At 37.4% G+C, this 25,565-nt stretch overlaps 1 protein-coding gene across 17 annotated transcripts in view; it reads left to right on the top strand.

Annotated features, from left to right (window-relative positions):
• The window catches only part of DMD (dystrophin), a 2,248,405-nt gene that overhangs the window by 1,606,732 nt on the left and 616,108 nt on the right, over positions 1-25,565 (top strand). The gene's annotated exons all lie outside the window — the stretch shown is intronic.

Genomic DNA, 25,565 nt, shown 5'->3' with positions numbered 1-25,565 from the left:
TGGCTATGCCTGCTAGGGTACCAGTAGTGATGCATATTTTTCTTCTTTGGATTTAGCCAGTTTTAACTTAGCGAAATTTGATATGATTGTTTTCCTGTCTTCTTAATTTTCTCATCACAGAGATGTCAGGAGGTGAGAATGTAAAAGAATAAACTTAGTATTACTGTTTAGCAGTAGACATCAGTTATTATGCTTTATAGTCATAACCATACAAAGGTCACTGAAAACAGTGTAAATTAGTATGTTGAAACATACTGTGTTTATATTTTGTCTTCTGTTCTCAAGAAATAACTTCCTAATTAACCACATGTGTTTTCTATAATTCTCTGAACCTGTGTATCTAAAGCAGTATCTACATGCCACATGTGGCAATTGACATAAATTAAAATTTAAAAATCATTCATTCAATTATACTGGGCACATTTCAAATGCTTGGTAGTCACAGGTGGCTAGTGGCTACTGTATTAGACACATGCATTGAACATTCCATTACTGCAGAAAATACCATTAGACAATGCTCCTATAAATAGCTGTAGCATGTATGTTCTCTTTTGAAATCAATTTGAGATAGCAAGTAAATAAGGACAAATTGTTTTCTTCATTTCTATTTTTTGCCTCTGAGAAAATTTACGCTGAAAAAGGAAAAAGCAGTCACTCTTGTAATAGTTTAAATAGCCTGACAAATTCTGAAATGGTACCTTAACACACATATGTTCCTACATGGTAATAGGTCATTAGTTTTTGTATTCTGAGTTTCTAGGACCTAAGCACATCCACTAGGTCAAGGAAAGATATAGACTAAGCAATATAGCATGATAATCAGAAAAATAAATGTAACCCATCCAGTGTAAGTTTCTCTTCATTGCCCTTTCTGTGACATCTTTTCTCTCCTTAAGCTGGATTTCCTAAGCTCCTACCACAAGCCTTGCTGTTTATTTGGTCATCAGTAATCTCCTCATTGCTTTACCATCCCATGGCCTAAGCTCCTAGATTTTTCTATCTTCTTCCTCACCACTTGTTCCAACAAGAATGACCATTGTTGTCTTTCATAATCTTAGTTGCCTATTTTATGCCATAAAAAGTGGAAACGGATCAATGTTAAGATTTTTATTGGGTTTCTGTTACATAAATGAAAAAGTCCTATAAATCTATGTATAGCCTAGGACCTATAGTTCACAACAACATATTGCATGCGTAAAATTTTGCTAAAAGGGTAGCTTTTATATGTTTTGTTGCTATCACACATAAGATAACAATAGTAAATAAAGTGGATGTGAGAAATCTTTTAGACATGACCCATTGGCTTATGCTTTAGATTGTGTTTTCATGGTGCTATATTTGGCTCCAAACTCAATAACTTGTATACATTAAATATGTACAGCTTGTTGTCTATCACACCTCCATAAAGAAGTTTTTTCAAAAAAATTTATTAAGAAATATACCCAATATTCTTAAGTGAGTTGCTGGTGGGAGGGACGTTATGGGGGGCAAGCCATTGTAATCCATAAGCTGTACTTTGGAAATTTATATTCATTAAATAAAAGTTAAAAAAAAAAAGATTTTAATATTTCTGAAACTGTTCTTTAGGATACTGGATCCAGTGGCCATTAGTAGATTGTGCTACTAAAAAGATCAGCGAAGCCAAGAAACATGTACAGATTTTGCCTATTCCAGAGGTCTTCCACATAGATCTGAATGTCTCATTGCAGTCCATGAATATATATAATTTTTGTTAATAACAATTTTTCATTTCAAGCAAAATGCATATTGTGGGAAACCTTCATAGATTTCATTTTTTGCACCAAAATAAACTTATCTCTTAATTCCATTTGCCCACCAAAGAGTCATGCAGGAATGTTAGCATTGTTAGCTCAGCATTCCTAGTCACGTCTCCATGAAAACCTTTTGTGTAGAACATCTTGAGAAATACAGCTTAAAGAATGTTAACCTATCTTAGTCAAATGTACATATCCCTGAGTCACTTTATCTCTACATGTTTTTGCCAAAATAATCTTTCAGAAGTCTTTCTTCTTAGCACCAAGTCTGTAATTTATGAAGTTTTTATCAGGATAACATTTGTGCCTCTCATCATAACATACCTGCAAACAACCAAGTCGCTAGGATTTTTCTAGACTGAAATCTGTGGAGAATAATTTAACATAGCATTCCATAAAATCAGTTTTCTCTATTAAAGTAGATTAATATGACATATAATAATTTGTATTTAAAATATGGATGAATTATCAATATCTATATGCCAATTTTAAAGACAGCATACAATGTAAGGCAGCATTTAAAGGCATTAAAATGCCTGCAGACATTTTAGCATTTTCATATATAAAGTCTAAAAGTCAGAAATTAAACAGCTTTTCACATTCTGCTTGGAATGGAAACTTGTCTCCATTTCAGTGTTCACTTACAAAGATCTTCTATTTATATTTATTTTTCTACTTAGAAAAAAGTTTCATCTCCTCTAAATTTTTAGTTTGTTGCTTTTTAAAATATATATCAGTAAGGTAGTACATGTATGAAAATTTTAATAAATGTATGCCAGCTGAATGTTTTAAAATTATTTTATGTATTTGAGAGGTAGAGAGAGAGAGAAAAATTTCCTATCTGCTGATTCACTCCCCAGAACCCTCAGGTGAGGCTAAGCCAGATCAGAGTTTGATGCTAGGAGCCAGAAACTTTGTCCAGGTCTCCCACGTAAGGGCAGACATGGGCCATGGCCACCGCCCCTGAGGATCTGCATTAGCAGGAAGTTAGAATTAGGAAGCCAGAAGTGAGCATAGAACACAAGCAGTCTAATGTGGGAGGCAAGCATATTAACCAACATCTTAACTGCTAAGCTAAGTAGAACCACGCCAATGTTTTAAAGTATGAAATGTGTGCAGTTGAGTTTGGAGACTACTGCTTCTCAGTGTGTCAGACATCAGATGTTGCCCAGGGCCTATAATTAGCTGCCCTTGGTACTTCTGACTGTAGTACTATTGTTCACCCAAAAGAACCTATCAGATGTGAAAGATCTTATGTAGACTTACATGACGTAAAGATCTCATTTAATTTATGTGACTCCTCTTGACTGAATAATGTGCTACTTGTTTCTACTTGTGTCTTAGGAAGGATAGAGACTACAGTCACAGGTGATGCCCTAGCCTTAGTCTCTTTAAATATATTTTTAAAACCTGGAGCCATATCCCATCTCACTTTTGTTCTTTTGATATATATTTTATTTGGGAAGCAAAGAGAGACAGAGAGGGGGAAGGGAAGGAGAGAAGAAGAGAGGAGAAGAGAATTGCTCCCATCTACTCATTCACTCCCCAAATACCTGCATCCACCAAGGCTAGGTAGGCTGAAGCTGGGAGGCAGGAATTCAATCCGGGTCTCCTATTTGTGTGATAGGGACCCAGTTACTTGAGTCATCCGTGCTGCCTTCTAGAGTCCGCATGCGCAGGAATCTGGAGTAAGGAGCTGGAGCAAGGAATCAAGCTTGAGTCCTCCAGTGCAGGACGTGGGTATCTGAACCACTAGGCTAGATGCTCACCTCCGTTGTTTCTCCTCCTTCTCTGACCCTTGAAGTCTGCATTTCAAAATGAAAGTTCATTTATTCTAGACTTAGTAGAACTATCATTTTCCTTACCAATTTCCAAATTGCATAATATCTGCTTTAAAATGTTTGTCTTAAAGTTTTTTAGTATTTAATGCATGTAAATCTATCCTTAATCCTGTCTGCTTATTTAGAAAGAAATATTGCCATAGCTTCCTCATAACTGGATGATCTTTCAGATAATTTAATGGCTGGAGTTTTATGAATTTTGAAAGCCAGTAGGGAAAGTGTTTTGGATGGTTTTGTCTTTTTGATCTTGATTACTTCACATAACCTTTAATTATGTGGCAACTCATTGTGTGTGATCATAATACTTAATGGTATTCTCCAATCTCCTATTTATTATTTTTGTTTTTAAGGTGTAATCCCAATGCCAAAGCCCTGTTTTGTTTGCCCTCCTCAGTTCAATATCTTCAAATCAGGAAGCTTGCATTTCTTGAGGAATAGAATACATAACTACAAATTCTCTAAAACTGAGATGTAATTTTTGTTACTCTCATGAAGACCTATGCCTGTGTCAGTTACAATTTTCCTACTAGAAAAACACTTCCTGGTCCCAAAATATATTGTTTGCACCTAAGCATGATATCACATTCCCAATTCTACCTTTAAGAACTAATTTATTTGGTTTTGAGCATTGAACCTGAAGATTATCTGTTGAGATAAAAATCTTCTAGAAGGATACAACCCCAATTGAATTATTTCTAGACTCCAAAAGCATAATATTTGTCTTTGTTGTGTTTTCTAAATCAAATAACATTACCGCAAAACCTGTCTTCTAGGGTGGTTGTGGTCATTTTTCAGGGTTCTCCTGGTTTTCCAAATCCTTCAAGAGCCATGAGAGACATAGACAATCTCCCAATTCATATTGAATTATTAATTATTTAAATTATTTAAATTATTCCTTTTACTTCCTAGCACCCTCAATTATTGTAGAAAATTTTGTAAAATCTGAAGTTTTCCAAAACATAGAGCTCTTAACATTTTTCTGAGGCAAGCAAATCCAGACGTCAGGGACAAAGCCATGCCTACTCTCTTAAAAAATGAAGAAGAAATACACCTGCTGTTCTTTTTAAAGACAAAACACAATTACTTTCTCCATCAGGTTATCGTGCAACCCCATTCATCAATTCTTAGCAGGCTTCTTGCTAAGAGATTTTTTTTTTCCAGATTTATTTATTTATTTTAAAGGCAAAATTACAGAGAGGCAGAGGGAGGGAGGCAACAGGGAGGGGAGGGGAGGGGAGGGGAGGAGAGGGGAGAGAGAGAGAAAGAGAAATGTCTTCCATCCGCTGGTTCATTTCCCAAATGGCCTCAATGGCCGGAGTTGGGCTGATCCAGAGCCAGGAGCCAGGAGCTTCTGGTTGCAGGGGCGCAAGGACTTGGGCCATTTTTTACTGCTTTCCCAGGCCATAGCAGATCAGAAGTAGGGCATCCAGGACTCAAACTGGTACCCATATGGAATGCCAGGACTGCAGGCAGCAGCTTTAGCTGCTACACTACAGCATCAGCCCCTTGCAAAGAGATTCTTAAATACTGCAACAAAGGGAAACGGACAATTCTTGAGTAGGGGGACAGAATCTGTTAGCTTCTGCTGTTTATGAGGTTGTCACAGCTAGGGGACAGTCTAAACACACTTGCCTGTCATATGTGCTTACAAAGGGGGAAGAACAGATGATTTTCTAAAATCAGCTTATAGTCTATTATATAATTTATAGCTTAAATCATGACATCATTAAGAATGAAAATTGGATGGCATTATTAATAATACCAGAGAACAGGAGTAAACTAAGACTGTCCAGGATAAATTGGATATATAATCACCTTATTTATAGATGGGGGGGGGGGGAAATTAAGCCTGTATCATCGCTTCAGAAACTGAATTATTTGGCTTATAGATTCCTTTGTAGAAAACATTAGCTAAGTTAACATTGTTTGTAATCTTAGAAGACGGAAAATCAAAGAGCGAATTGAGGTATGATTTAATGGATTCTTACTGGCTTATGTAACAGAAATATTGGGTTAGCCTCAGTCATGGTATGCTTAACTTGAGCTTCATTACTGGTTTTCCCTTTGATGTTGTCATGGCAATTGCAGAGCACATTTTTCATACCACGTTATATGTAAAAGGAGGCAGAATTTTCCTTTCTTGACCTTCAAATCAAAGTCCTGAGCTTCTCTCTGATTGGACTAGCTTAAGTCATGACTCCACATATGAACCAATCACTGTGATAAGGAACATGGGGATTCCACCCGAACTCCAAGGTTGTTGAAGGAAGAGGTGCTACTCTGGGTAGTCACTTCTCCGAGTTGGAAGGGAACTGATGTTTGCTCAAGAAAGGTTTCTGAGGGGACTCAATTTCTAAACCACATACCAGCCCTGTATACTCACACTAGCACTATTGTCAGGAAATGGGTACTTTCTGTTTACATTCTATTTTCCTATTTCTTGGTGGGGTTATGTAAGTTATCATAGGACTTTAAAGCTGGGAAGAGAAAGAGGACACAGACTGCCATCTCTTTTGTAGTTTCAAAATGAATAGAAATTATAGTACATATTTGCTTTCTTTAATTACACATCAAGAGACATGTAAAACATTTTATAAGCCTATAAAAACAAAGATTTTTCAATGACATTTGTTTGTTGCCTTATTTCATTCCCTTTTCTTTATCCTATTTTTTTCTTTGTCAAGTTGATGGTGTCTCCAAATACAAGTTTTTATTCACAGTAAGAATTGATATACACATATATGACAAAATACTTATATCCTTGTTTTCCCACATTACGGTCATTGTCATGAATCCCTCACTTTGTGATATTAGTATATCTGCTTTCAAGAAAACTGTGTGTTTATGTGTGTTGGCATAATGCCTACATATGAAATGAATATCACAAAAATGGTAAAAGTTGTTAAATTTTTAAGCCAAAACATAAACGTATTTTAAAAAGGATTGAATGATTTGCTCACTCCACCCTCCACCAAATATCGAGGAATTCTAATATTGTGTGAGCAATTTCTCTATTTTTTCTCACATTTGTTCAAATAGCATGAGTTTTGTCTGAAATCTTGCCTGGTATGTAGTTGGCAAGTTACGCAATCTCTGGTCATCCATAAAACTAGGATAGCAGATTCTGTCATGTTTTACTTATTAAGATTTGAAATGTACATTTTAAAATCTTAGTAAATAATAAATGACAACTCTGTAGTTGTATTTGTTCTATATTCTTTAAAATTTCCTCTTGTGCCAACCTCTATATTACTCTTCTGTACATATTCATTTTGCTCTGATATAATTGTGGTATTTTACATTATCCATTAAAGTAAGCAATTGCAGTCATTCTTTAAAATAAATATTAATTTTAGATGATTAAATAGGTTTGTATGGATATTCCTCTTGCTAATCATAGCAGTTGTCCTTGGTGAAAAATGGTAGACATTTGGAAAACCAATTAATCATGATGGCTATTTTTTCTGGCATAAATAAATCAAACTTTCAAATCTGAGATGACATCCAAAGGGCAATGGTGGTGTAGTGTTTCACAGCCCCTTGCCATCTGATCCTACAAATTGTTTAAAAGGAGAAAAGGGTTTCATGCTTAGGTATTTTTCCAAGTGCTTCAGAAAATGTCTATTTTCCCAACTTACGAAAACATTTGTTGGAATGGAAAGGAACTCTTGGAGTGTAGTAAAGAGGGTGCCTTCTGTTGACAAAGGTTTCCAGATAGTAGATGTGTGCCTAAGACCAAAGAGGAGATGGTTTTGCGAAATTCAGTGACTAGACACAGGTGTGTTTGAGCTGTAGGAGCTATGCAGGGAATTGAATCTTTCATTCTTCAAGTGTTTCTTACATTGGGTCCTTGCGTATCTCATAAACTAGGAAGAAAATAAAAGCAATATTATAGGAAAGGTCTGTCCCTGTGCTCTGGAGACTTTCAGAACACGGGCATTGTAGAAGTTAGTGCCAATGCCTGAGATACAATTAAAGATAATGTCCCCAGTTGGGTTTCTGGGAAGCAGATCTTAAGAGTGAGATGAGCATGCAGAATATTATTTGGGAGTCTCCTTGATGTTAAGTGGATGGGGTGGAGGGAGACGTTGTGCTGTGATACAATCTAAATCAAGACCTCTGTAGGACTCATAGGAAGTTTTGAAGCTGAAGAGGCCCTTTAGAAGCGCTGGGAGTGAAGAGAGCAATTTTATAAGTATAAAATACTTTGTAAGGTGACATCATTCAACTCTTCAGTCATGAAAATTCCCATGAGGGGGCTGTTACGGTCTGATGATTGGTGTCCCTCCCAAATCTGTACATGGAAACCCAATCCGTCATGAATGGGAGCTGTGCCTTTGTAACAGAGGCCCAGAGTTGCCTTCCCCTTCTGTCATGTGAGGGTACATAGAAGGTGCCATCTAAGAGGATTGGGCCTCACCAAACGCTTAATCTCCTGGACTTCCTAACCTCCAGAACTAGGAACAGTAAATTCCTTTGTTTAGAAATTAGCTAATCTGTTTTGTTATAGCAGCCAGAGTGGAAGAAGACAGGGTGTGACACCTGAAGGCGTTTCCTAGCACCTGGAAAGATAAGTCCTTCGTTTCTGAAGGGGAATTGCAGCACATTATGGCTTTCCACTCAGGGATGCTCATAACTTCAAGGAGGGACTCACTAGAAAAAATATTAAAGGTTCAAAATTCAGTAGGTCGCTACAATACATTGCGGTGTGTTATAAACCAAATATATACTGTATAATATTGTTTGCACTGCAGTGTCTTTTATATACCCAAAATATAAATTTATAGACACTCAGCACATATATAGCTATGAATGTTATATATAACCATAGAGTGAGATTATGGATATAATTTATACTATTTTACCAACTGATGTTTTCCTATCATTTTGTAATTATCATCTGTAGGTAAAAACAACAAAAGAAACATAATCATTATGAAAACAATCTCAAATGTTGGGCATTTAGGTTTCTCCAACTTTTTCCATGAAAATTATTAAATGGTAGAGATAATTATAAGCAGGAAAAAAAGAGCAGATTTTCTAAAATGGAAAAAAGTGCTTTAAGACACAAAATTGATGCCTAGCTACAATTATTTAAGCATGAACTCTGACTTTAGCCACATGGCTTTCAGCAACTTCTTTTTGACCAAAAAATATTTGAGCAGAGTATATGCATAAAATCGTTGATGCTTATATCTTCCATTTAGTAAGTCCTGGTATGTACTATGTGCTAACTATGCACATCATAGTTTTTCTAATCCTCTGCAAACTGATTGGCATTATGCTTGTCATGTGAAAGGAGAGACTCAGAGAAGTTAAGTGACTTGTCCAAGGAAATGTCATTGGATTCCAACTTCCAATCCAGGTTTATTGACAGCACACTATATACACATGCACATATATATGTGCAAATTACACATATTGGATAATAAACTATTGAGCTGCATTTAGAATTCATTTAGTCTTTAGGACACTCCTTGGGAATAAAGATTGGGGACTTTTATGCATTTACTTAGGAAAGGTTTGCTTCAGACCAGACATGTTTCAGATTTTGTTTTTGCTGTGGCTTGCACATTGTGAATTGTGCTATATCAATATTGTTATGCAAGACTATTTTTCGTACATCTCTGCAACCAAACCTTATTATGATAAGAGTTAGTGACTGTCCCATACCTTCACTATCAGGTGTTAATATCACACCTTGTTAAAAAAAAAAAAAAAGGCTCACTGAAGGCAAACAGTATTCTAGAATCTAGAGGTAGGATTCAGTTAACCTTTGAGAAGGCATCAGGCAACTGTAATTATTGGATTCACTGTGAAGAAATAGTGTTTAAGAGATTGTATCTTAGGCACCATTCCAAAGAGTACAGCTTCCACAGCCAGCTAGACATTTATACACAGTCCTTATAAAGATGAGGAATGTCTCTCAAGTATTTTAGCCAAAGCATGTATCTCATTTTGTGAAACTGTTGTTTATTTATTTGAGAGATACAGAAATAGAGACCAAGAGAGCAATACAGAGAGAGAGAAAGAGAGAGAGAGAGAGAGGAAGAGGACCCATCATCTGTTTCACTCTTCATATGACTGTAAAGGTGTAAAGGCCAGGGGACTAGAACCGGGAGCTGGGAGCCTGGAACTTCATCCAAGTATCTCACATGGGTTGAGAAAACTCAATTATTTGCGCCATCACTGCTGCCTCCTAGGATCTACGTTAGCACAAAGCTGGAATTAGGAGCCAGAGCCAGGGATCCAATCTAGGTACTCTGATGTGGAAAACAAATGTCCCAAAGGTATCTCTAGGATAGGACCAAACATCAGCCCCAAAACATGTATCTTAAGCATCACTAATCTCACAAGTGAAAACCCTTTTCTATCATTCATTTTGCCCATTACCAAAATCGCTCTGGTGTTGACTATGGGAACAAAAATGCTTAAAATGATTGTAGAACCTGTCTCAAGAGTCTGGCCTTTCTGATGAAATTCTGACCCCATTCCCTCTATGAATTCCTGATTTAAGCAGCTGCTAACATATTGGGATATTGCATATATAATGTATATGCTGAAGTATGTTAAATTACCAACATCAAAGCATATACAGTGTAATTAATAAACATTGGAAGTGAGACACTTTTTTCATCTTTGTTTATATCCTAACTGTATCAGAAATTTTATTATTATTGGTGGCCCAACACCAAAACAAAACACAAAGCCCTCAAATCAGAAGTTCTTTGTACATGCTGCTAAGACACAACCGTTTGGTGTCGATTCAATTATGAATGAAATGCTATTGTATGAGAACATCTCCCTGGCTTGTGTGGGAGTAATGGTGCATGGGATTTACACATTCTGCAATAACGGAAAGATTGGAAAGATATGTAGCTTTTCTCACAACTTTGCTTAATGAAACCCTCAGCTTGTGCTGTGAAAAGAGCTTATTGTTGCCTTTTTATGCAAATCATCTTAGTTTTTATCTGTTTATTTAAGTCTATAATTTAGAGTTAATACATCTTTTTTCGTACACTTGTTAAGTGGTGAGCAGAAAATGCTAACAGAAATAGATAAACAAGTACAATATCCTATAAATCAGTCGGCCCCACCCTTTAACCCTTTCCTTCTCTCCAACTGTCTATCTGTACTTTTAAGTTTTGCTTTTGCTAAGAAGAAAATCATATACTGTAATCAGAGCAGCTTAGCATGACTTTTTTTCTGAATTCAAATGAGATTGTAAGTAGACTTGAGTTTGAGCTGCCTAGTGCTACACAGAGGGGCCAGAGGTCTGGAATAGGTTATTGGTAAATCTCATCCTCTCAACTTCTTTGGTAACTCCAAGACAGACAATAGATCATCCTAAACTAATTGTCAGAAATATGTCTTATATTTATGCTCTTTAAAAAATAAGCATCTATTCATGATAAAATTTTACTTGAAAGAATTAATTCCAATGAGTCAACAAGGTAATTTTTATACTGCTGGGTGAGTGTGTGTGGATTGGTACTGATACTCCATAGACTTCAATGGTTGTCTCTTTATTTTCTGTACCTTTTTGTGTATCTGAAATACTCATCATTGTCTTCTAAAAAAAAAATCTCATGGTTTGAAAAGCTAGGGTGTGTGTTGAGGCAGGAAGGAGGCTCATGGGAAAAGTTGATTAATATGTTACTTCCACTTCAATCTTTTGCTCTTGATATCACCGTCACCAACATTTTAAATTTATGCTTCTACTATTTTATAGTTCTTTTCCTTTGATTATTCTTGTGATATAAGCCATTACATGCAGTATTTATGTGTAAGATTTATAAGAATCTTCTAAAAATATGACAAGTTATCCATTATAACTTGAGAAACATCACGATTTAAAATGTTAGAACTTGATTTTTGATCAGAAAGAATAAAGCATATATACGATCCATTTCATGAGAATTTGGAAAGGATGATTAATATTTCGTGTCTTTCTTAATGTTGGCATATTTGTGAATCAGCAATAACTTTTCCTCATTTTAGATATAAAACTATAGATATAACTAAAACCTCACTAACAAGTCACCACCAGATGATTCTATATTGAAATGTTCTTCCCCCTTTGTTTTCAACTTGAATAGAGAATACTGGAGAAAAGAAATTGTGGGTGGGGATCTCTGTTTCAGGCTTTTTAGCATTTCATTTTCTTAACTTACCATTGAGAAATATTTCACAGAACTCTTCCTCTACCTACGCTGTCTACGTGTTTGTATTTCATCATTTCAGAAAAAGCCACCTACCATCATTCTGCAGGTCATCTACCTGAAAATGATAGAGAACAGCATCTGTTCAAACAACTGCATACTAATTATATATCAATTATCATTGTTCATTAGCTCCCAGTTTTAGGATCCAGGGTCTGTCTCCCCACCTCCCTCATACCCCAGCGCAGTATCACAGGGCCTACTGATTCATTCATATCCTTGGGCTAAATTTGCCACCCACTGTGTTCTTGTTTTGTGTGTGGAAGTGAAAAGATTTTAATTGGATATTGTTGAGAAGACACAGAGGCTAACTCCCAATTTTCATCTATGGTTCTTCTCTTTCCCTCTGTACCACCTCCTTTCGTTGATGAGAAAATTGCCCTCTCCATGGTAACAATAAAAAAAGCTTTCAGATTTTTGGTAGTAGTTGTTGCAGAGAAAAGAAGTCAAAGAGTAGATGAAGTTTAAAAATGAAAAAGGGAAGGAAGACAGCTGGGAAGAAGGCTTCATGTTTATGAGTGGGTGGAGAGAAGGAAGAAGCAAATGGAATGAGCAAACGGAGCCAAAAAGAACATGGTTTGTCAGCACTCAGAAGCTGTGCCCCTTCCTTTCCTACAGGCTGTCTTTCCTCAAAAGATTGGGGCTTTATTCAGAAATACTTATAGAATCCAATCCCAAAGAGCTGCTTGTCACGAAACATTAACACACTGATTACCTCAGCGCTCACAATTCATTAATATTTTTACGTGTGTGTGTGTGTGTGTATGGAGAGAGAGATCTCCCATCCATTGGTTCACTCCTCAAATGCCCACACCAGTCAAACTGGGCCAGGCTGAGTCCAGGAACTCAGTCCGAGTCTCCCACGTGGGTGGCGGTGACCCAACAACTTGAGCTATCCCCTTCTGCTCCCCAGGGTTAGCACTAGCAAGAATCAGGATCAGAAGCAAAGGGGAGACCTATAGATCTGAGCAGTCCCAGAGAAGTATGGCATACCGTGACAAGCAGTTTAATGCTGAATACTTAGAGAACTGGTGTCATAGGTTGAATAGTGTCCCCCAGTCCACCATCAAAAATATCCATATCCTAGCCCCTGCAACCTGTAAATATGTGACCTTAGGTGAGACTTTGCAGTTAGGATTCAGTTAAGGAACGTGACATGGCAGAGATTAACTCAATGTTCCCAACGTAATCACAGGATCCTTAAAAGAGAGAAGGCAGTGTGATGAGAGAGAGTCAGAGAAAAGAAATTGGAAGATGCTACACTACTGGCTTTGAAGATGAAGGACAGGGCCAAGAGCTAAGGAATGCTCTAGAAGCTGGGAAAGGCAAGGATATGAATTGTCTCCTGTAGTCTTCTGAAGAAAAACAAGCTCTGCTAACATCTTGATTTTAGCCTGTGGGGTTCATTTCTCGGGTTTCTGACTTCGAGAACTGGAGATAATAAATGTGCGTCTTTTAAGTAATTAGGTCTGTTGGAATTTGTTAGAACAGCCATAGCAAACAAATACGACCGTGAACACTTAATATTTACCTACTTTGCACAATTTTAGCAGGCTTTTTATTAAGGCTTTTTTAATTATAAGGAGTAAAAGTGGGATATAGAGAAAAATGTCATGATCCACTCCATTTTAACCATAAATATATCTGCTTTCAGTATGAAAAAGATGACAAACTTGGATGCACTCATGTGAAACAACAATAAACCAAACAGAAAAGAGAAAGTGTCCAATTGGAAACAAAGTTGGAAAAAACTGAAAAGCAAACCTATTGTGTAATTTTTTTCTCTTGTTTCTGTTTTTTTTTTTTTTTTAACCCATTGATTTCTGTTTTGGAAAGAAACTGCAGTGAAGCAGAAATGAACTTGATGGCCCTGAAAACCACAGACACAGAGTTAGGAGAGTGAAGTCTGAGAACAGGAACCAGAATAGTTTGTGGAGAAGCCTTGTGGCATGTGGACAGGCTAGACTTAACAGTCAGTAAGACAGGCATTCAAATGTTACTCTACCCTGAACTGGCTGGCTGTCCTTGGAGAAGTTACTAATCCTCTCTGAGCCTATCTCCTCATATGTAGAAGTGACTATAATACCCAGCTAGAGAGAGTGGTCATCAGGATTAAATAATGATTACAAAACATCTAGCCCACCTTAGGCTACATTGTACCTGCTTAAGAAAGCACAGCTATAACAAAAAGGAAGAAAACACTAGAAAAGTGGGCAGTTTTATCCCACCTTTTAGCTTTGTGACCTTGAGTAAGTTATATAACTTCTCTGTGCCTCATTTTTCTTATCTTGGGAAAGAACATATGAGAGTTGCTGTGAGTTAATATATGTAAAGTGCTTGGAATAATACCTGATGGGTAGGAAGAACACAATAATTCATTGTTTTTACTGTTGTTATAAGTGTTATGCCACATGATTTTGCTCCATAAGGCAGTGAAAAGTCACTAAACTTTTTGAGAAAGTGCAGTGAAAATCTTTGGTAGATATTTCTGATGAATATTGTATTTTAGGGGCCAGCGCTGTGGCACAGTAGGGTAATCCTCTGCCTGTGAGGCTGGCATCCTATGTGGGCGCCGGTTCTAGTCCCAGCTGCTCCACTTCCAGTCCAGCTCTCTGCTATGGCCTGGGAAAGCAGTAGGAGATAGCCTTGGGCCCCTGCACCCACATAGGAGACCAGAAGGAAGCTCCTGGCTTCGGATTGTCGTATTTCCAGCCGTTGCAGCCATTTAGGGAGTGAACCAACAGAAGGAAGACCTTTCTCTCTGTCTCTCTCTCACTGTCTGTAACTCTACTTCTCAAATAAATCTTTTAAAAATTATTTAAGTGGATGAGATTAGAGACAAATATTACTGTTAAAATATTATAAGATGGGTTTTTAAAAATAATTTTCAAAGTTATTTGAGAGGCAGAGACAAATAGAGAGCAAGCTCCCTTCTGCTGTTTCACTCCCCAAATGGCTGCAATAGCCCCTGGCTTGGAGCCAGAGCTGGAAGCCAAGAACACAAACTAAGTCTGCTATGTGGGTGGCAGGGACCCAGCAACTTGAGCCATCATCTGCTGCCTCCCAGGGTGCACATTAGCAGGAAGCCAGAGATAAGAACACAACCAGGACTCTAACTGGCACTCAGATAGTGGATGTGGATATCCTAACTGGTATCTTAACCACCCATAATTTTTCTTACTTTTTAACCTTGCATTGTGTACTGCCTGCTGTACAGCTATTTAATGCTGTTGAGTCTTCAGTAATGCATGTACCATGAGTTACTTTTGTCATTAATCATGCAAAGTAGCATCCCTTTTGTGAACCAAAATCATGAAATTTGCTGTTTCTAGCCTACTAGTTTTGCAGTTTGAATTTAAGTTATTAATCTCATAACACCTGCTCTGGCCACTATCTTAGAGCAAACTTCTCCAAAAACTAAGAAAGATCATATTTAGAGCAAGAAGACTGGGTTGCAGAGGAGGACATAGAAGTAGTGGAAATTCAATCCAACCTACAGGATTGATTGATTGATTATTTTTGTCTCTGCCTAGTCTCATGCATCTAAGGTGTCTAAGGAAGCATAGAGTAAGTGAATAAGCAATTTTGCTCACCTCAAACAAGCAAAGCAGAGAAAAGTGAATAGTTACAGAATTGTTGCTGCAACCTTTCTGCAGCACTTACTGCTTATTTTTAGATGATTTAAAATGCATTGAAATTAGTGTCAATAATGAGCAACCTTCCCAGTAAAACAGGAAATTAAACTTAACATGTCCCTATCATGTAAATAGCTTGGTTGAGTGTGGAGCATTACCAAAACCATTTAAGAATTGATTACATTTTTGCTTGGAGCAGATCTAAAAGCTCATGGTTTTAGAAGCCGTGCACATTTTCCTATGAAACAGTACATAAAGTTTCCTTATTCTTTGGCATCAGTTTCCTTTGAAACGTGTGTTCGCTTGGCACTGTGCCACATACAGTGCTCGTCCCACTGAGCCGCGTTCTTTTTGTGTTGCGGTGCAAGTGTGTGATTGACTTGCACAGTGTGCTAATGTAGACCCATTTTTACAGGATGAGACCTAGTGTAGTCTAGGGACTTGAAATGTATATCTGAAATCCTCGCTATAGTATGTGTCCCCTGCTTTAAAAGCTGTCATGCTGCAAGTTCAAATTGAGTTAAAGTTTTATATTCCACTGTACTTTTTATATCCCCCCAATAGCAGTCTGTTCTTTGTTTACTGAAGAGAGCATCTATGTCATAAAATGGTGCAGAATCATTGTTTTATTATACTTTCCTTTTACAACAGCAGAAATGAATAGTTCATCTGTCAATGTCCAACAGCCCCTACCCCCAGCAATACTTACATGCAAATGTGTCAGCACTTGGTAACAGCAGCCCCACTCCCCTGTTAAGAAATGATCTGCACAAATAATTGACAGCTAAATCAGTTCTTAACCACATAGCATCCAATCAAAAGCTGATTTTAGTTTTTCCCACAGGCATATCACTTGAGATGAGATAGATGATGTTGATCTCGGAGACAGTTGCTGAGAACTTGTACAAAGTATGTGGTTTACTTTGAAGAGCGAGACCCAGTAGTTTCATGTTCCTTCTTCCTTGTATGTCTGTCCAAATGGTACACATTAAACCATTTTGAGACAAAAGTATAACACAGATTTCTTCAGACCTCTCTTTGTCATTCCAACATTGCTTCTTCCATGCGGCTGCACATAGACATGCATGTACACACCCATACACATGCTTCTGTTTTGCACTTACTTGTAAACCTCAAAGAAATCTCCAAACTGTTAAGATACCATTCCTTAGCGTGAGCACATGACTATTCACTATCCCTATGGTATCTTCATTTTGCAGTGCTCAGAATTTAGTGAAACCAGAAGGTTGAGTCCTCAGAGATTAAATATATTCTGTATAAAATATCACTTAATTGCTGTTACTTATAAAGAAACCTAGAATAGCCTGATTTGACTAATCTCTACCTAAGGTACTTGAATTCTAACAAATGGGCTTATTGCTTTAATCACCCCAAGATTGATTGATATAAATGTAATTATCCTCATTTTACAGATGAATAAACTGAGCCTGCTTCTGTCTCTATATTTGCAATATGAATTGAGCAGCTGTGCCAATTATTTTGATAATTCAAATCATAATATCCACCATTTGGAGATAGGAAAAGAGGATTAGAGGGCTTGAATTATTCTAATTAACCATGTACATGAGTATAATCGCCTCTAGATAATCGCTGATTTCTCCACTTCACTTGTCATCTACAGGTAATGTCACAGAGCAGTAACACATCTCTCTGCCTCAGTTTGTTGATGACTAGAATTGGCAATAAATACCAAGATTCTTATCTCAGTACCTAAATAAAAATGAATTCATCACATTTTAAGAACATAGAAAGACTGAATGTGGCTTTACCATAACCTTTTGTTTGCTATTACTTTCAATTGCTAAAAGGATTAGCACAGTACTCCTATACTAATTTTTTTAGAACTAGGAATACTTGAGGCCAGCATTGGCGTGCAGCAGGTTAAGCTGCCACCAGCTACATCAGCATCCCATATATCACAGCGCTGGTTCTAGTCTGTTCCACTTCTGATCCAGCTTCCTGCTAATGCACCTGGGAAAGCAGCTGAGAATGGCCCAGATACTTAGACCCTTGCCACCCTCATGGGAGACTCAGATGCAGTCCCAGGATTCTGCCTCAGCCCCAGCCATTGCCTCCACTTGGGGAGTGAACCAGCAGATGAAAGATGTCTCTGTCTCTCCCTCTCTGTGTGCTTCTAAATAAATCATTTTAGAAAAAGAAAGAAAGAAGGATACTTTCTGAAGAGTCATTTCTCAAAGAAAAATATCTTAGGTCTAATGTAAGAATAGATAGAAAAGAGCACTGAATAGCTAATTTCACAAGATGTGGCATCAGAGGGCTGGTGCAGTGTAAAAGGTAAAGCTGGCATTCCTTGTGGGCACCAGTTCATGTCCCGGCTGCTCCGCTTCTGATCCAGTTCCCTGCTAATGGCCTGGGAAAAGCAGCAGCAGAAGGCCCAAGTAGTTGGGGCCCTGTCACCCACATGGGAGTCCCAGATGAAGCTCCTGTCTTTGGTCGGGCTCAGCACTGGCCATTGCAGACACTTGGGGGGTGAACCAGTGGATGGAAGATCTCTTTCTCTTTCTCTTTCTCTTTCTCTTTCTCTTTCTCTTTCTCTTTCTCTTTCTCTTTCTCTCTTTCTCTCTCTCTTTCTCTCTCTCTTTCTCTCTCTCTTTCTCTCTCTCTCTCTCTCTCTCTTTCTCTCTCTCTCTCTCTCTCTCTCTCTCTCTGTGTCTTTCTCTCTGACTTTAAAATAAATGCATTTTATTTTTTAATGATTTGTTTATTTGAAAGTCAGAGTTACACAGAGAGAAAAGGAGAGGGGGAGAGAGAGATCTTCCATCCACTGGTCCACTCCCCAGATGGCCACAATGGCCAGAGCTGTGCCAATCTGAAGCCAGGAGCCTGGAGCTTCTTCCGGGTCTCCCACGTGGGTACAGGGGCCCAAGGACTTGGGCCATCTTCTACTGCTCTCCCAGGCCATAGCAGAGAGTTGTATCAGAAGTGAAGCAGCTGGGTCTCGAACCGGCACCCATATGGGATGCCGGTGCTGCAGGTGGCAGCTTTACCCGCTATGCCACAGTGCCAGCCCCAAAATAAATGTCTTCTAAAAATGTGATGACATAACATAAACATTATATTCATCATTCTTATCTCTACTGAAAATTATTTTTAAAGTTATATTGCTGAAGACATTGCAATTCCTTCTCATGCTCTGAAAGTCTCTATCTTTTAGAGCAAGAATTTAAGAATTTCACAAAACATTCTAAATGTTTGCCTTTTTCTAAACTGATACTAAAGTCCCACTCTACCCCAATCCAATTTAATATATTACAAATGATATTGGAAAATTAGTTTAATGATTCTCTGGGACAGTTTTTAAAAACAGCAGGGTTAAATTTATTTTACTTGTATGCAGTGCAGTTGCTACTTTCTTCTTAAATAAAAGGATGCATGAAGTCAAATTAAAAATGTTTTGCATGTGTTTATGACAAGAACTTTAATCAAAGAGGGGATAGATGAGGCTTACTAGGGTGGCTGCAATTTCGTTGTCCAGTGCTCTGTTAGAAAGGACATTAGGTGCAATGGTGTGAGGTTAATATTTCTTAAATGCCACTTCTATTGTGGAATTCCTCTACTTGAAAACCTCCAATGATTCCTCACTGCCTTCTGCATCATGTCTTTGCTTGATCATCTGGTGTTCAGACGCCTAACATTTTGGCCCCAGCCTCCTTCCTAATTTGATCACAGTCATCATCATTCTGCTCGCACAGAGCTGCCCTCCCCCACACTGCCCCAATAACTATGGTATTCTGACCTCCACACTTTGGTTTAAACTCAGTCCTTTCCTTAGAATTCCTTCTCTCTCATGATTATGGTATCCGTCCTATTCATCCTCAAACTTTCAGTGCATATTCTTGGTCTTCACTGACACTTCCCTTGAATATGGTTGCTTTAAAATTATATTCTTCAGAATCCTGTTAGCATAAAGTCTGTTGTCCATAGACTATTTTTTTCATTTACATATTGTCTCCTATTATTGGGCAATGTATTTTTGAGCATGCATGGTCAGACCTGAAGGTTATCTCCCCAGCTGCATTTTAAGTTCATTGCAAGTTCATTGACATCATTGAGGATGCTCTTTTATATCATCTGCTGTCACACATAAAGCACGTTCCTTACTATAGTGGATTGTGCATAGAGTTCTGTCAATAAATATTTACTGCCTATTGGAATGATCGATGCTTGATTACCTGTCAGTTCTAACCTCTTTTATCTGGAATTTCTACAGGCAATGGATAGTATCTTTAGGATCCCAAATCAAGAGTATTCTATACCAGGCAAAATATTCTAAATAATTCCTTCACATAGTTATGCTTTGCTACTCATAGTTTGTCATTTATCTCATTTTTTATTACTTAAGTTCACTCATGATTCAATTTTCTATATAGGATGTTCTGAATAGATAAAAGAAAATTGTTCTTGATTAGTTGAAGATAGAAGGATTCGGAAATGGTGTTATTCAAAAGAGAACAAGGAAAAATGAGCAGAAATAATATCAAAATATGAATAATTTTAGTTTGATTTTTCCCTTTCCTTTAAAATTTGTTAGAAAAAAAGTATATTGCTTATGTTATCAAATCATAACGTCAAAAGAGTGTGATGCAAATGACAAAAACTGATCTGAAAACTGCCCCAATTATCCTTTGATAATATGCTAAATTTATAGAACAATGAAGTCTCAAGAAATGTGAACAATGTGGAATAAAATAGATTCAGTGTTGAAGAGCTAAAAATATCAGTGCCCTTTGTATCAGTTTATAAATGTATTTGCAAATCATTATCAACAAATTGTAGCCTAAAATTCTTCTTTCTTCTTGACTTTAAAATTATATTTCAAAATCCCCAATTTAGACCACATTATTTACTTACTAGCTTCTAAAACTGGAAGTTTTCATGTTAAAGTTTTTTTGTAAAATTACAAGGGAATCAATCCCTTAAATTTCCCATGGTAGAGTAGCTTGGAAAGCATCATCTTAATCTCTTTTTCAATAAAGGAAAATAATTTATTTTAAAATAGCACAATAATAGTACATTGGTTTGGCATTATACCATTACAAAGAAGGCATCATATTTGGTAGATTTAAGGTATATTTTCTAAGCCCCCAAGAATCAACAACTAAGAAAAACAGCACTAAAAAGAAGTAGAGCAATAAACGTCACAAACTCTCATGCTTTTTTTATTTTGAATAGTTAATAATTTCTTAAATAGTCATTAGATTTTTCATTTTTAAAGTTAGCCATGGGTGGGCATTTGGCACAGAGGTTAAGAAACTGCTTGGGCCAGCCATATCCCATGTCAGAATGCCTGGTTCAAGTCCCAGATCTTCAACTTCCAATCCAGCTTCCTTGCTAAAGTACACCCACATGGGAAACCAAATGGAGTTCTGGGCTTCTCATTTTGTCCTGGCCCCAACCTCTGCTGTTGGGGGAATGAAACAGCAACTGAAGGATCTCTCTCTCTCTCTCTCACTCACTCTCACTCTCACTCTCACTCTCCCTTTCAGATAAAGTAAAAATACATAAAATCTTAAAATAGCCAAATGAGCAATACTATTTTTTTAAAGTATATATTTATTAGAGAGAGAAAAATTGATCTCCCATATGCTGGTTCACTCCCCAAATGGCTACAGTGGCTGAGGCCAGGCAAGTATTAAGGTACAAGTCAGGAACTCAATCTAAATCTCCCAAGTGGCTGGCAGAGATCCAATTACTTAAGTTATCACTGCTGCCTTCCAGGGTCTGCATTAACAGGAAGCTAGGGTCAGTGCACTGAAGCAAGTAATCAAACCCAGGTACCCCAGTGGGGAATGTGAGCATCTTAATCAGTAGGATAAAGCTTGCTACTCAATAATTTTTAATACAGGTAAATACTACTTGAAACATGGACATGTGTTCTAGTAACTTCTACACCTTTCCAATTAAATGTATCTGGGTTTTGAATCACTGCTTCCTTTTATCTGGTCAATCAACACTTATCTTGTGGATATTTGTGTATGTATTTCTGGTAATGGGCCAAAAATTGAGGGTATCTGACTTAGAAAGAATAAAGTATAGAAAGGAATGGAATTACGAAAAACTGCTCCTTGTAGCTTCAGATTTTCCAGGCTTTGCACTTCTTCATTGTCCTTATAAAATATAAACATGTCAAACTTATTTTTGAAAAGCAACTGTAGTACAATTATTATGCATCAGTATCAAAAATAAGCCATAACCTGTTTTGACTATGACTAAGCTTATTGTCCATTATTTCCCAAGAATCTTAGACTCTGGTCAGCCCATTTGAGATTTTATTTCATTTCTGTGCCTTTGTTCATGCCTTTCTTTCCTTTGCAATGCCTTCCTCCTACTCTAGCTAAATTTTGCAAGATTCAGCTGCAATGCCATCCCTTATGTGAAAGCCTTCCTGAGAATTCCCATACACAGTCACATTTTAGTTGTTATGATTCATTTTAGTTGTTACTGTCACTACCATTTACTTTGGTACTGTTGCTGGATACTTTCTTTTTTTTTTTTATCTTTTATTTAATGAATATAAATTTCCAAAGTACGACTCATGGGTTACAATGGCTCCCCCCCCCCATACCGTCCCTCCCACCCACAACCCTCCCCTTTCCTACTCCCTCTCCCCTTCCATTCACATCAAGATTCATTTTCAATTATCTTAATATACAGAAGATCAGCTTAGTATACCTTAAGTAAGGATTTCAACAGTTTGCTCCCACACAGAAACATGAAGTGAAAAATAATAGATGATTTTTTTTAAATGATGATGAAATCAGATCAGACCTATTGTCATGTTTAATCCCAGTGAGAGTCAAGTTGGGAATTGATAATTTCTTTTTTTTTTTTTTACAGAAGATCAGTTTAGTGTACATTAAGTAAAGATTTCAATCGTTTGCACCCTCATAGAAACACAAAGTGAAATATACTGTTTGAGTACTTGTTATAGCATTAAGCCTCAATGTACAGCACATTAAGGACAGAGATCCTACATGAGGAGTAAGTGCACAGTGACTCCTGTTGTTGACTTTACAAATTGACACTCCTGTTTATGGCATCAGTAATCTCCCTATGCACCAGTCATGAGTTTCCAAGGCTATGGAAGCCCCTTGAGTTCTCCAACTCTTATCTTGTTTAGACACGGTCATAGTCAAAGTGGAGGTTCTCTCCTCCCTTCAGAGAAAGGCACCTCCCTCTTTGAAGACCTGTTCTTTCCACTGGGATCTCACTCACAGAGATCTTTTTGCCAGAGTGTCTTGGCTTTCCATGCCTGAAATACTCTCATGGGCTTTTCAGCCAGAGCTGGATACTTTCTTAGATGCACTTTAACTTCCTGTTCTACCCTAGGAGGCAATGCTCTTGCCTGTCTGTTGCCTGGATCCTTCTAATGGGATAAACCAGGAGATCAGTGGGTAAGAACAGAGAGTCAAGTGCTGGCTAGCTCCCTTTACTGACAGCAACAGCTCTAGTCATGAGGTCTTCTCCCTGCATCTGCTTTTCAGATCTAACTGCACCCTCCCTCAAACGTTGGGGAAAACTCCCTATCCCAGTTGGAGTAGCCCATTTGTTCATTGAAAAACCCTTAGTTTATAAATGTTGTTAATTTCCCCTTTTGTATTCCCTTACTATATTTTTATCCCATTTAACCACACTTCTATTATAATTAAAGTGTAGCTACACTGTATTGTACTATAACGTGGGTACATTTTAGTTATTTCATACAGTATCACATCAATAATCATTGGTGCTGATGGGATCTGACCTCAGAACTACTACAAGCTGTTAACTTTGGTTCTGGTATTTTTTTTTTAATCCAGAAGAGATGTTTTTTCCTCTAAAATACATTCTTTAAGCTTCAGGATTGTTCCTTCCAGAAAGTTTGAATACACTAAGAGACACTAATTGACATCATTTAATTCATGTTCAGATGTTTTCTTCCCTATCAACCATTAATCAGTGCTTCAGCCAAGATGCACAGCTAATTTCAGGACTGGCATCAAGATCTGGTACATAGTTTGTGGAATACATTGAGAAATCAAATGCAGAATGCCGTGTTATAAAAATTATTAAGAATTTAGCAATAGCAAAAGTAGAGCATTAAACATAGCATGAGAACCTTCTAATACAGAGCAATGTGTTCAACTGCCCAAGTTACACACCCATGAATCTGGCCCTGATTAAAGACTCTGCCCTACCCAGGGCACTTGCTACTCAAAGAGGTTGGAGAACTTTTTGCCTTGACTTTGCTATCTTTCATAGTATAAAAACCAGAAGTTCCTTTTGCTGTGTCTTCCAGCAGGCCTAGTTGTTGTGGGTGTTAAATACAAGGGATTCCTATTGGCTTGCTTTGATATGCTACAGTTTTTGAGCTACATATGTAGAATGGAACCATCCATAATCATGTAATACATCTAAATAATCATCTTTCCCTCTATTTGAATTCTGTGCTCATTGAAAATAATAACCATGCCTTTTTTTAAGTAGCAGTGGTTTCTAAGTAGAGGTAATTTTAAAATGCTAATTTACTTGAATTGAATCGTAAGAGGTCAACCTAGGGGAAGCATGAGGAGACCTGTGTTACTAATATAGAGTAATTGAGTTACACAAGCAGGTGATAGTGTGATGAATCATCGTGTTATGTAGATTCGAAGGGTTTGTTGAGAGGCTTAAGCTCTAGAAGAGCAAAAGTGTATGTGTTAGCTTGAGCCCGAGATTCAATGTGGCAAAACAGGATAAAATGGGAAAATATTTTGTTAGAGGAACTGTCTTTGCAAAAGGAAAAAGAGAGGTACCTAGGGGAGGTAGAGAGCCATTTTCTGGAGAGGCAAGTCTGACCCCCAGTGCAGGAGAGAGGGAGAGATGACTGAGTGGAAGCATCCCTATGTGTTGCCCAGTCTAAGGAAGATTTAGCAATGCTGTTTGGGAGTCACTGAGCCAGAGTCAGCCAGAGAAGTCTCATGTCTACCAAGAAGGCACCGCTTTAGTGTCCTCACCACATTTGGTCATTTGTGAGAAGCAGTCTGTGGGAAGCTTGGCTTTGGTACGGTGCAGTGATGGGTTTCAATATACAATAGCTGGTGTCCTCAGCCAGTTAGATCCTGGTAGCACAAGACCTGCAGGTTCTTAGGGTCACCACAGTAGATATTAGCAGCAGTGGTGCTTGACACTGTTTTGTATAATATACGTTGGAAGATCTGAAGACCACTTAAGCTTGATTCATTCAGAAGAAACTTCGCAATACCTCAGTTTGGTTAGACACCTCTGCCATATGCTTCTGTAATGCCCCATGCTTCTCCTACTATAATACTCATCTCAATTTATTGTAATTGCTTATTTCTGGCCAGTCCTTGCTACTAGTTCATTTTCTCTTTAAGGAAAGGATTTTTTTTTTCTCCTTCTCTGCTGCATCCCCTGTGGCTAGCTTAATGACTGCCATAACAGAAGCACTAAAAAATGTTTGCTGAAACTCAAATTGGAGGACAATCTACAAGATTCCTGACCTCTATTCTTCAAAACCATCGATGTTATCAAGTTCAAAGAAAGGCAAATAACTATTTAAGATTAGAGAAGGCTAAAGATATATGACAACTAAATGCAATACATGCGCCTAGACCAGGAAATGAAAATATAGCTATCAAGGCCATTATATAAAGGATAATTATCATAGTGTGAATAAACAGTGTAGATAAGATTGTAATAATAAGGCCATGTTCAATTCTGTGACTTAGAAGTTGATCTGAGGTTAAGAAAATATCTTTGCTCTTAATAAATAAATACTGAAATATTTATCAGTAAAGCCATATGATATATACCAATTATTTTCAAGTGGCTCATATTATATCTATGTCAAAAAATAGATGATTAATAGATAAAAAGAGATAGATACAGACATATATACATACAGGGAAGAAGGAGGATGATAGAATGACAAATGGCAAATTTGTTGGGGCAAAATAGGAACAATTGTTAAATTTAAGACTGTGGATAAAGTTACAGGGGAGTTCTTTAACAAATAACATGCTTTTTAAAACAGTGTTTCTTCAGTGAGTAAAGGAAAAAAGGTAACCA

This window comes from Oryctolagus cuniculus, chromosome X (genome assembly GCF_964237555.1).
Source record: "Oryctolagus cuniculus chromosome X, mOryCun1.1, whole genome shotgun sequence".
Taxonomy (NCBI): Eukaryota; Metazoa; Chordata; class Mammalia; order Lagomorpha; family Leporidae; genus Oryctolagus; species Oryctolagus cuniculus.
This window is presented reverse-complemented; position numbering and strand designations above follow the sequence as displayed.